This window comes from Colobus angolensis, unplaced genomic scaffold, assembly GCF_000951035.1.
Source record: "Colobus angolensis palliatus isolate OR3802 unplaced genomic scaffold, Cang.pa_1.0 Scaffold100, whole genome shotgun sequence".
NCBI lineage: Eukaryota > Metazoa > Chordata > Mammalia > Primates > Cercopithecidae > Colobus > Colobus angolensis.
Window position 1 is genome coordinate 5092435 of NW_012110920.1, and position 13610 is coordinate 5106044.

At 45.4% G+C, this 13610-nt stretch overlaps 1 protein-coding gene across 1 annotated transcript in view; it reads right to left on the reverse strand.

Moving 5' to 3' along the window:
- PLXNA2 (plexin A2) overlaps window positions 1–13610 on the reverse strand; it is a 221297-nt gene that overhangs the window by 88707 nt on the left and 118980 nt on the right. The gene's annotated exons all lie outside the window — the stretch shown is intronic.

Below are 13610 nucleotides of genomic sequence, written 5' to 3' on the forward strand. Positions count from 1 at the left end.
ACACACGTAAGGTCATATACTTTGTAGGGTAACATAAACAAAATTGGAGTCTAAATTTGTCTAATTCCCACACCGATGCAGTGGGGTCCAGACAGACAGAGGCAAAGACTATAGAGGGAAGGCCCATTCTCCTGGAGCTGCCCCGAAAGCAGCCGCTGGGGCCATCCTTCTTCCTAGAAAGAATATCTTTCTGCTTCCTAGGCAAGCTGCTGGACGCTGCAATTATGTACACCCGCCTGACCACTGCAAGTCTCTTAGCTCATTTTACTCCCCTCTGTTTTCTAACAATGATTCAGCTGGGTGAATCAGGAGCCAGACAGCAAGAGAGGTGATACCAGCAGGCGAAGAGGGACATAGATTGGGGAGGGTGAAAGATTCCCTACTGGATTTTTTTTTTTTTTTAAGTGAAAAAGTCTTGTTCTGTCATTCAGGTGGGAGTACAGTGGTGCAATCACAGTTCACTGCAGTCTCTACCTCCCCGGCTCAACGGATTCTCTTGCCTCAGCCCTCCTGAGTAGCTGGGACTACAGGTGTGTGCCACCACACGTGGCTAATTAATTTTTTTTTTTTTTTTTTGGAGAGACAGCGTCTCCCTATGTTTCCCAGGCTAATCACAAACTCTTGGGCTCAAGGGCTCTCCTGCCTCTTCCTCTTAAAATGTTGGAATTACAGGCATGAGTCATTACACCCGGCTGGACTTCTTTTTTTAAGCCTACTAGGACCAGAACAATAAGGGAAGAGGCTGTGAGCAGGCTCCACATTTTCCATCTGAAGCTCCTACAAAATATCACCGAGCCCTCTGTTAGCACAGCTTGGGTAGTGGCCACAGGAGAGTTTTCTGTCCTGGTCTTGCCAGTGATCAGCTGTCTGGCCATGAGCACTCCGGTTATGCTTCAAGCCCTCATTTCCTTATTTTGAATAAAGACAATACCTGCCCCACCATTCTCTGGGGCTCATCAGGAAGCAGAACACCTCTGAGCCCACACTTTCAGCTTAGGTTTTTCCTATGAATCAGCTTCACAGTAATTAATGTGAAGAACTCGTTATTGTTTGTTCTCAGTGTTAGATCCATTTCTTTAAAAATCAATAGTCATGCATCCAGATCCCCTTAAATTCTCATAAAGTAAATACCAACCTTGCCTCCTGCCTGTCCTCTGGGCTGTGAAAGTCACATGATCAACATCATTAAGAAAAATGAGGCACAAGAACCCCAGAAAACCAGCTGGAGTTTCCGGAGACTGTGATTGCAACTAAAGCAACACACAACCTTCTGACCAGAAGCTGACCCCGGGGCTGTCTCCTAAGAACTCCTGACTATCTGGAGACCTGAGGGCGGAGTGCAGTTCAAAGAGAAAATCTATTTTTAATGACTTGGGGGAGAAGAGTAGAGTGGTTGAGTAATTCAGAGTAATTAAACCTATCTATCACTCGGAGAGAGGAGTCCAAAGTTGGTTGAACTTTTCAATGACATTTTTTTTCTCCTCATTCATAAAAACTCAGTAGAGGTCCTGCAGGAGTCAAAGGGGAGAGAACAATACAAAAAGAAACTTCTGGCCCCATACAGTGGAATTAAACCCTTGGATGAGTGCTGGGGCAGTGACTGTTCCTGAAACCTGTTTTCAGGTAGAGGCCATGTTTTGTACTGGTTTTGCACTTTGAAAGGGACAGTCCTCAGTTTCAAATTCAGCTTCTATGCTTATCAGCCATATGACACTAAGTAAGATGTTGGACTTTCTTGAGCTTTAGTTTCCTTCTCTGTAAAATGGTGACAACATTGATATCAATTTCACAAGGTTGTTCTGAGGCTTACGTGATGTCGGTACATACAGACTTGCACACAGCTGGTGCTCAATAGTGGTAGTTACCATGCTTAGTCTCTAGATGCAGACCCCACTGAAGGTGGCAGTGTTTGCATGGAAAAGCTGCAGAGGGCCCTGGCTTTGCGCTTCTATGATAGGTGACCTTACACAAGCCACCAAGCTTCTTTGAGCTGAGACTGTTTATCTATGACATGGGGAGAATTATGTCTGCCCTTTGCATGAAGAGCCATCCAGCCCCTGGAACTGCCGTCTTTATTAAATAATCCCAATGTTGGAAGTGTGCTGAAACTCAGGATCCTTGGCTGAAAGAAGTCAAATTAAGCTTAGCTTGCTAAGGATAAAGGTAAAACTTGGGCAAGGTAAAACTACAAAGAGGGTAGAAAATCTTATGGGCAAGGCAGATATTCTAAACACCACACCATATTTTATCAGAGAAGACTCTGTGCCAGAAATACTAGGGAGGTAGAAGTAGGACACTTTCTAGGAAGTTCTGGCTTTTGGAAGGACCTACAAAAAAACAGAGATGCTGATACTATGTTGTCTCCATGACAACAGTGGACTTATTCAGTTAGAAAAAGCAGCTGGGATAGGAAATGGGAGATGAGGAGGATTTGGGAACTGGGGCCTAAGAAATAACTAAAACAGACCTCTCATCTGGGGACCAGATGCCTGGGATTAGCCAGGTCCTACAAAGCTCCTTATAGGGCCCACATTGACTGCCCTACCCCAGGAGGGGGAAAGGTGATGATGGCATGGGGGGGGTGACAAGGCAGGGATGCCCCTTACCCATTCATTCCTACTCATCCATTCCACAATGGTTATTTGCCCAGACATTGTTCCAGTGAGGCCCCTGGACACATAGAGCCCGAATCTAGCCTTACCACAGAGCTTGACTTCATCCAAGAACTGGGCAATTGCCTAAGAGGCCCCCACCTCAGGGCCTTGCCCATTTGATTTCTACTTCCCCTGCCTTCCAGTCTCTAAGAGAGCATGAAAGAAGGGGTTTGGAACTCGAGTTAATCCCAAATGCTCTCTCTCTCTCTCTCTTTTTTTTTTTTTTTGAGATGCGGTTTTGCTCTCTTGCCCAGTCTGGAATGCAGTGGTATGATCTTGGCTCACTGCGGCCTCAGGCTCCCAGGTTCATGCAGTCCTCCCACCTCAGCCTCCTGAGTAGCTGAGACTAGAGGCATGTCATGTGCCACCACGCCTGGCTAATTGTTTAAATTTTTTATAGAGATGGGGTCTTGCCATGTGGCTCAGGCTGGTCTTGAATCCCTGGGCTCAAGCGATCTGCCCGCCAGAGCCTCTCAAAGTGTTGGAATTACAGGTGTGAGCCACTGTGCCCAGCCCCAAATGCATTTTTAAATCTAAAGTGCCTATGGCCTTTTTAAGCATAGAAGGTGAGGTTTGGAGTGGAAATCATCAGGGGAAGGAGCCCAAGAAGAAACTGGTCAGACAGCTGGGGTAAGAGCATCTTTGCTGTTGTTGAATAGAAGGTCGAAGCCACCTTTAGAGTTGTCTGAGATGAGGATTCAGAATTTATGTTTGAAAGAATCCTTTTATAATAGGGAAAGTGGGGCCTTTAGGATATCACTGCTCCTGAAAGAGACCGTAAAAATTAGCTCTCTTTGGCAAAGTCCCTGGCACTGCCTCCCAACAGAGCTCCAGTTTTTGCCTCTTGGTCCCCAGCAACACTTCCTGCTCTGCTGTTGGCATTTGTGGTTATTGATAACACATGTGGGTTCTTAGGGACTCCTTATTTTCTAATCTTCCATCCTTGACACTTCCCTTAGAATCTGTTTTCCCAATTATGAAGGAACCCCACGTTGATGTTCCCAGGTCATCTTTACATAGGGAGGACAGTGTCATCAAATGGTATGACATAGAACCAGATTTGGTGAAGCCTGACTGCCCAAAGCCTTCTTCACTGCACCAGGGCAACAGCTGTATACACAAGGAAGCAGGGAGCTAGCTCAGCATTATCCACAGGCGCCGGAACTGAGATCAGCCTCTACCTCTCTGCCTGAACTGTTGTATGACTCTGAGTAGGTAAGAAGCCACTGGAACCTCATGCTGTAAAACAGAATTTTGGTTTTCAGCAGACACCATGGAATGCATCTTCTCCACTGTCTCTCAGCTTTCCTTTTTAACCATCCAAAACTTGGGCATCTTGTCCCCTCTGACACATCAGACCCCCTGATAGTATTCTCTCTGACTTTTCTTGGTATGCTGAGTGACTGGTTCCCTTGGGTGGAACTATAGAGAATTATCTTGTCCATCACAGCTTCCTAGGATGCAGTGAGTGAGTAGATGAGTGTGTGTGTATGTGTGTGAAAGAGAGAGAGAGTGAGAGAGGGAAGGAGGGATAGAGGGAGGGGGAGGGAGATGGAGGATAAGAATATGTGTTAAATCTCTGCCTAAGTCTCCTATACTTACATTGGAACATTTTAATTTCCGTTCTGTATAGAGCTCATTTATTCATTCCTGCCATTCATGCATTCAACCCTGGCAAGGTGATGATATGAGAGGCAGGAAAGCTCCTAGGCTTTGCTGGATTCCATGCCTCTGTGTTGCTTTGGGAAGCTTTATAGCCTGCTCAATTGGACCAAGACCATTCCATGGAGGCAGCAATGGCCACATGGCCTCAGTGCTTTGTACCCAGTGTGGGTTGATTGGCATGGTCTTGTGAATTTGCATTCTGGTATATTCGATTTATCACCAAGTAGACCTGAATGTGGTTGAAATACATCTAGCACATATACTTTGTGCATTTGCTTGTTTATTCATTCATTTACTCAATCATTAGTCTATCCACTATGAGTTCAACCATTCATTCATCCATCCATCCATCCACCAGACTAGCTATATATATAAGTTATATAAAACTTGTCTGCAGCTGAAGAAGAAACTGAGGCACAGAGAGTCTCAGTGAAGTTGTTTAAAGTCACGTGATCAGTAAGTTGTACAGCTGGGACTCACACTTAGGCAGGCTGGCTACAGAGCCCATGTTCTCAACTTTGACACCATACTGCCTCTGAGACATGAAGGATGGCATGGGTTAGAAAATGCTAAGCCCTGTGCCTTGCTTATAGCTGATACTTATTATTAATAAATATGTATTAAACACCTAAAATATAGTCTGTGTAGACATTAAGTTCACAGAATGAACAGATATGACCTTGATCCCAAAGTACTCATAGTGTTGTCAGGAAGACACACAAACCTCCCAAACTATAATGAAATATTGGCAATATGATTGAGACATGGTAAAAGCTATTGGAGCAAAAGAGAAGTACAAATCAGGGAAGGCTTTCAAGACCAGTGTTTTGTACGGATAATTTCAGCTAAAGAAACACAACAATGAAAATAAAATCTAAAACAACAAGAAAACTCTGCCTATCTCATGAAGTTTATAGCCCAAACACCTCAGTGTGACATTTCAGCCTTCTAAATTCTGTTCCTCACTCAGGCTGACGTTTCCACTCCCGACCCCTTTGGTCAATGTCAACTGCCAGCCTGGCCTTCCCTCATGCTTTGTGCAGTCCTGCCTGCATGCCTTTGCTCATACATTCCCGCTAATCCAAATGTGCTCCCTTCTCCTGCTCATGTGCAAACCCCTGGGCCCTCCCTCCTCCAGGAAGCCTTCCTTGATCAACCTTTGTTACTTCTCTCTCTGAACTGAGAATCTGACTACCTGCCCAACTGGCATGACTCTAATGCACTTTTTATACTCTTCTTAGGTAGGTATCTTTTTAGATTACTTATAGGACTCTGCTTTTTATTTCTTCTTATGAGATATCTCTGTATGCTCCCACTTCAGTTTCTTGTACAAAATAGGTCTATAAATACCTGCTGAGAAGCTAATTATACTTGCCCAATGATCCAGGTTTTATTTTAAGCTCCTTAATCAAATGCACTATGCTAAGGTTCTCTAGGTGTGGTTGAGGCCCCCTGGTATTCTGCGAGGATCCATTAGGTGACTTGAGGGCTTTTAAAATTTTTTAATAGTCAATGTTTATAACACAGCAGAGGCTTTTGGTGTCATGGAAAGGACATAGCTGTTAAGGTCAGAAGAACGTGGCTCAGCCTCACCACATACTCAACTGTACCAGGCAAGTCCCTTAACCTCTCTGGGCCTCAGTTTTCACATTTGTTAAATATTACTGGATGTTAAAATTAAGCATCCATGAAGACACCATGATATAATAACGCTGTGTTCTAAGGTAAAGTGGGAGACTGCCATACAATTTTTCAGAGTAGATTCTCAAGATCCAAGTTCATGATTCTTCCGCCTCTGACCCTGGGTCCCCGACTCAGATGAATGGAAAAAAATGGATTAAAGGGGCCGGGCGCAGTGGCTCATGCCTATAATCTCAGAACTTTGGGAGGCCGAGCCGGGCAGGATCATTTGAGGTCAGGAGTTTGAGACCAGCCTGGCCAATATGGTGAAACCTGTCTCTACAAAAATACAAAAATTGGCCGGGCATGGTGGTGCATACCTGTGGTCTCAGCTACTCAGGATGCTGAGGCAGGATAATAGCTTGAACCTGGGAGGTGGAGGTTGCAGTGAGCCGGGATCACACTACTACACTCCAGCCTAGATGACAGAGCAAGACTCTGTCTCAAATAAAAAAGGGTTGAAGGAATAAAAAAGAAGAGATTGTGTGAGTTTTTTGGAGGGAGCCCTTGGAAGGCTGAAATCTAACCACCCTTCAACAGGAACACCTGGAAGTGAATAGGAAGACACAGGAGGAAACCCAGAAGGTAGACTGGTGAGCCCGCAGGAGGCACAGCAAAGCAGCAACTTGGGAGGTCACTGCTCCCACCGCACCCCCACAACGGTGGCAGGCTAAGGATGGGCAAGTACTTCCCTTGCAGCAGACGTGAACACCTTAGGAGGGAGGGCTGGCCTGGAGCATTTTACAACTCGTCCAAAAGACCCCCTGGAGGTGGTGCTGGGACCCCACTCTGAACATCTGTATGGAGAGAACTGGAAAATCAGAGCCGAGAGAACAGTGTCTGGTGAAGAGAAAGCACCACCCACTTGATGAGAGCTGCAGCCATGGAATGGTTCAGGAGGAGGTAGTTTTGAAGGCCCAGGAAGAACCCAGCCCTGTAAGAGTCAGAAATATCCACCAGGCCTGAGAACAGAGGCTATCTGCTGCCAATTCCAGTTCATGTGAGAAAGAACCCCTCTGACCCCTCTCCTTTCTACAAAGTGGATCCACTTAAGGGAAAGCAAACGGGAAAGAGAGAGAGAGAAGTAACTGGAGACCGTGCAGCAGGCTTAGGCAAGGGGAGGAAAAAAATCTGCACGTCAGTCCACAGTTTAAGTCTGGTCTGGAACTGGACATTACCATTCCGATTTGAGGCTGTGTTTGAGACTGGAGTGACAAAAGGACTTTCATTATCTACAAGTATGCAGAGAAGCTATGCCACCTGCCTGAGATCCAGGCAAAACTTTACTCATGATAAACATCTTGCAGAGATAGTGGGAGACAGCAGAAAGCTGCCTTGTGATGGTATCCCCCAGCACGTGGGTTGGGCGTGATGATGTTAAGGACCGCTGTTCCTCACTAGCATATTGTCATGAGGGTCACAAAAAGTGAGAGTTTCAGCACCGCATTGTTCACTATCAGGCTTATTGGGTACAGATGGATAACTTACTGATAAAATTGTTTAAAAAAAGAAAACTGCGGACACCAACCCTCAGATGGTTCAGCAGACCATTTTTCCTGAAATCCTGGTGTCCTTCCAGGGAGTGACTAGGTCAGGCAGTCTCTTTTGCAACGAAAGTGGCCAGAAGAATTTGAGAACAGCCACACAGGGAAGCCCCTTGACCCACTGGCCACCGTCTCCCAGGAGATGCAAGTGTGATGGTTAAATGTGACAACTGAAGCTGGTCTGCTGAAGATAAGGCTGCAGTCAGGAACTGGCTCTGGGTTAGTAGCCCTCTCTGGGTGCTTCTGCCTCCCCCACCCCAGGGTCTTGTCCTGCCTGGGCAGTCAGTGGGGATTAGCACTTTGCAGCCTCCCCTCACCTGGAGGTTAGTGTGGGGATTGTTCAAATCTACCTTCCTCACAGCTTTCTATTCCTGACCTCCCTATATGGCTGCCTCAAATGTAACCAATGTCATCGAGCTTCTGGGGGTCACAGGAGTGGGAGGAACTTGGGGGAGATAGAAGAGAGACAAAGATATATATATATATATTTTTTTTTTCTTTTTTTTAAACAGGTGCTTAGGAAATTAATTGGAGCAAATAATCACTGAGCTGTCTGAGTCTCTATTTTATTTGGTGCATGCCGGGTCTGGTGAAAAAAAGCGGAATTTTAAATAATTTTGGAGTTATAACTGATGTAATTAGGTGCTCAGTGAACACTTAGCATCGAGCTGTGCTTATTAAAATTACTGTTTTAATCAGAACATTGCTGGAGAATCATTAATAATACAATGGCTTGATTCCCTGGAACTCTAATTAGACCTGGACTTTTAACCACCTGAGCGTAATCTGGCTCCGTCTGGATACGCACCACGGGTGATGCATTATCATTCTAGGGCATGTGGGGATGGGGCATCAATACTGCTATTTAGTGGCTGCTTTTTTTTTTTAGAGCAGGAGAGTGTGCTGAGGCGGCACAGGAGTATGAGGCTGAAAGGTGAAAGTGGAGGAGGTCAGCCAGGGGCTCAGGATTGGAGGTCTCCAGGAAGAAGTGGCAGGAGCTACGTTCCCTGATGCCACCGGCCAGGCATGCCATATACATTGTTCTCTAGGAGAGTAACAAAGCCACCATATCACAGACCCAGCGAAAGGTCTCCGGATGCTCTGTCCGCAAACAGGCCTGTCCCTGATCCAAAGCAAACACACCTTCAGGGAGGGGTGAAGCTCTATTCCCTCCAAAGCCCCTGAACACAAGAAATCGAATCAATCCTTCACTAAGTGATAAGGAAAGGTGAGTCTGGTCAAGGTCTAGGGCCACTTCTTCCTCTTCCTGTCCAGCACTTTATGTCACCACAGAAAGAGACCATGAGATTGGCTGAGTTTCTCCAGAACTTTCTGTTTTTCTTTCTTATTTTATTTTATTTTATTTTTATCTTATTTTATTTTATTGAGACAGTGACTTGCTCTGTCACCCAGGCTAGAGTGCAGTGACGCAGTCTCAGCTCACTGCAGCCTCCGTCTCCTGCGTTCAAGCAATTCTCCTGCCTCAGCCTCCCAAGCAGCTAGGAATACAAGCATGCACCACCATGCCCGGCTAACTTAATTTTTGTATTTTTAGTGGAGATGAGGTTTCACCATGTTGGCCAGGCTGGTGTCGAACTCCTGATCTCAAGTGATCCACCTGCCTCGGCCTCCCAAAGTGCTGGGATTACAGGCATGAGTCACTGTGCCTGGCCTCTGGAGCTTTCTAATCCTTAGGGACATTTCTTTGGGTAATGAGGTCCAGAACAGGAGGGAAGTGAGTGGATGGATTTGTGTCCCCTGAGGCGACTGACTGAGCTGGCTTTTGGGGACGGGGTCACTGGCCCAGTTCCTAGCTCTAAGCATGGGGCTTTGGTGTCTCTGCACCTTTGGCTGGTGACTCAGTGTGTCAACAATACTGATTTAGCCCCAGCTGGGTGCAGAGTTTTCTGATGGATGTCACAAGGGTGGCCAAAAGCAAAGGAAATGAAAACATGCTCTCTGCCCTCCTAGAGCTTGCTAACTAGTTGGAAGGACATAACAAAGATGTGAAAAAAAGATTTAGGACTCTTAAAAGGCAGATACTGAGATGTGAAAATTAAGCTGGAGCCAGACAAGGGCATGTGGAGTTAAGTGGTGATTAGAGTGGGGTGGGATTCATCAGGGAGGGGGTGAAGCTTTCTGAAGACAGACTGGAGGCCAGACTTCATCTTTGACACACGGGGAGGGGCAGACAGCACTCTTTGGGTTCTTCATTAAGCATTCCTCTGGCTGCTACTACAGGCCCTGAGACAAGAAGATTGAACTCTCTGAGAATCCCTTTCAGAACTACCACTTGCCAGTGCGGTATTTTGGTGTGATTAGAAAGAAGTGCCCCCTCTAGGCACGTGGCTTGGTAAGATGAATGAGGACTTTGTTTCAGCCCCTACTTGCCCCTCAGCCAGGTGCCTTTATGTGGTGCATTTCCTGAGCCATCATTTCAGCCTTGATGCCCAAGTTCCTAGGGAAGTAGGGAGTTGAAATGTAGCTGGTGGGTCTCCCAGAGTTCTGGCCTGGCGGACCCAGAGATAGAATATTTTTAAGTACTAAATATTGTGGCCCTCTTATAATGTCTGTGAGGGGAGGTCAGAGGGTGCAGAGAGATGGGAATCACCTTTGGGTCTGAGAGCAGGCAAAGCTCCATGGAGGCAAGACTTGAAAAGGGGCAGGGTGAAAAGTGGCCCGGGCATGAAAATGCCATAAGCCAAAGCAGAGAGAATGAGATTTGGGTGTGTTCTGGGGACAGTGAAGGACACAATATGGGATGTCACCCATGTAGATTTCCTTTGTTACTCATTCCTTAGGAGTAGACACTTAATAACTGAAAAAGTAAAACAAATCTAAGCTTCCCTCAAGGATGAAGAGCCCCAGGGAAGAATTTCTCTGTAAACCAATGCTTCTGGGAAGGAGATTTCCATCCCCAGGGAAACCTAAGTAAGGTCCACCATGACTGAGAGCTAGACTGAAGAATCCTCTCTGGCTCCGAGAATGTCTTAGGGGAGGGGGCCTGGTCAATCTCTATCCCTTTCCAGATTCCCTAAAACCCTCTCACCCCGGGAGGATTTATACACCAGGGAAGGTCAGATGTGAGGCAAGAATGGTCTCTGTGTTTTAGAAACAGATGGTTAGGCTTCCACTCAAGAATTCTCACGCTTCTGAAAAAGAATACTGATACGGTTTGGCCCTGTGTCCCCACCCCTACCTCACCTTCAACTGTAATCAAGGGCAGGACCAGGTAGAGGTAATTGAATCATACGGGCAGTTTCCCTCATGCTGTTCTCATAATAATGAGTGGGTTCTCATGAGCACTGATGGTTTTATAAGCATCTGGCATTCCCCCTGCTGGCACTCATTTTCTCTCCTGCCGCCCCGTGAAGAGGTGCCTTCCACCATGATTGTAAGTTTCCTGAGGCCTCCCCAGTCATGCGGAACTGTGAGTCAATTAAACCTCCTTTCTTTATAAATTACCCAGTCTAGAGCATTTCTTCGTAGCAGCATGAGAACAGACTAATACAAATACCATGAATGGTAGCCCCCGACACACACACATATGTACCCCATTACTCCACAAACCCATACCCATACTCACATACACACACTCATGAACACAAACACACATCCATACCACACACGCACAGTGCATACCACCAATACAGTGACACCATGCACGAATTTCACACATGCTCACACCACAGCTCATATGGATACTCCACACACATATTCGTGTCCCACACAGTCATGGAGAGGCAGGCCCACCACACTCATCTCCCCTCACACCCCCACCTGCACACAATTGTGAGAAGAAAAGAGCCATCAGGGGCTGTCTCCCTCTGGCTGGCAGCGAAAAAAGATTAGGGCTGCCCAAGATTAAACAGGAGAGTTAAAAATGACAAACAGACTTCTAAACAGGATTAGAGTCCTAATGAAAACCATAATGAATGGAAGAGCCACGCAGATATCACCCATAAACAGCCATAAATATCAGACCAACAGATGAGATCCTAGATACTGCAGTTTAGAACCCCATCAAATTACTTCTATTATAATTCATCAATAAATAACCAGGCCCAGCCTCATATTTAAGGTCCTATCATGCTTTGGAGAATAGGCTCCAAGGCCAGACAGACCCTGGTTTGCATTCTGTTTTTGCCTCTAACTGGCTGGGTTTTCTTAGTCATGTTAGTCTATTTCTTCATCTTTATCCATAAAAAGTTCTTCATCTACAAAATGTGGATGATTATCTCCCTAATAGGAATGTTGTGAAGATTAAATTAAGTCCTGGACAGCTATAATAATAATTTATAATAATATTAACACTTTATTATTATGATGATTGTTAAATTTCACTATCTCTTGTTCCCTCTTCCACGCCCCTTTCAGCTTCCTAGGCTTAAGGAAGTTTCCTAGGGTTAAGGAAAGCCCATGAGATGCACCCATTGGATGATGAGATCAGTAGGAAAATAAGGAAAAAAGGAGAACGGAGATAGAAGGAATAGGAAAGAGTAGGAGAACACGGCAGGGGGAAGAAAACAGGGAGAAGGGAAGAGGAACAGAGAATAAGGATGGCAGAGCCCTCAGATGCACACATTGACGTCACCCATGGTGCAGTATCCACTTCCTCTTTGAGTGGTGGTTAGCAGGAGAAGGAGAGGTGCTGGAGTAGCCATAAAATTAGGACGTGATCTTCCCAAGATTTTTAATATAAGAGCTTTAATGAGATAATTAACATATCATAAAATTCACCAACCTAGATTGCGCAATTCAATGGTGTTTTGAATATTCAGGAACCGTACAACCATTAGCGCAATCCATTTCAGAATACTTTCATCATCCCCCAGAAGAAACCCCATACCCATTAGTAGTCACTCCCATTCCCTCCTGTCTGCTCCAGTCCCAGGCAACAGCAATCGACTTTCTGTCTGTAAGGATTTGCCTATTCTGGGCATTTCACAGCGATGGAATCATACAATACGTGATCCTTTGTGACTAGCTTCTTGACTTGGCATAATGTTTTCAAGGTTCATCCATATTGTAGCCTATATTAGGAACTTCCTAACAGAGCAAGAAGGTGAAAGAGCTTAATATCCTCCCACACAAGCAAGTATTATGATGGAAACTGTCCAACTGTTCACCCCAAGAAATCCCACTGATCCAGTTTAGTTATTAATATGCAGACTTAAGAGATCGGGAAGCTGGATTCTTTCATTTTTACCATCCGGGAAACCGAAGCACAGTGAAATGATATTTTCGAGTGTGGGCCTTTTGCACCCTCCATACACCTCTCATGAAAAAAAGAAAATGAAATAGCTCCAAGTGTAAGAGTCTCTTGTCTATGGTTTTTATGATTTAGATTTAATGCTAAGAGACAAATAAGGGCCTCTTGGTAGTCTGTCCGTAAGTCTTCCTCTTACCTCTTAAAAGTGACAATTCCCAGTTCGATTTTTACAATGTAAAAGAATGACTCTCCTCTAACGCTTATCTGTCATTGTTTGTGTTTAAAGTAATTTTATATGTTAAGACTGTAGCCTTAGGATACAGGAAAGCAGGAAGCAGTACCCCTGGGCCAAATGCAGTTCCTGAGGCTGGAGGAGCTTCCAATCTGGATTGAAAGGGACGCAGCTAGTTATTGGACTTAGAAAAACATAAACCACCTTTCTTCTATAACTGAAGGGAGATGTGTCCCTAAGGGAAGCTACTCAGAGAGTTACGGAAATGGCCAGGTAACTATTCCACCTAGTTGACCCCAGAGAGAGAAACTATTTAAAGCCCAGGTTGTGTGTGCAGCTTCACTCTACACTGACGTCTACCAACATTACCCCATGGCCACTAGATGTTAGTCTAGGGCCACTGGTAAAGAAACTGAAGTTCATAAAAAGTAGAACCAATCCAGTGGTTGTCAGAATAGAAAGCCAAGTACCACATGTTCTCACTTATAGGTGGGAGCTAAATGAAGGGAACTCACGAACACAAAGAAGGGAACAACAGACACTGGGGCCTTCATGAGGGTGGAGGGACGGAAGGGGGAGAGGAGCAGAAAAAATAACTATTGGGTATTAGGCTTAGTACCTGG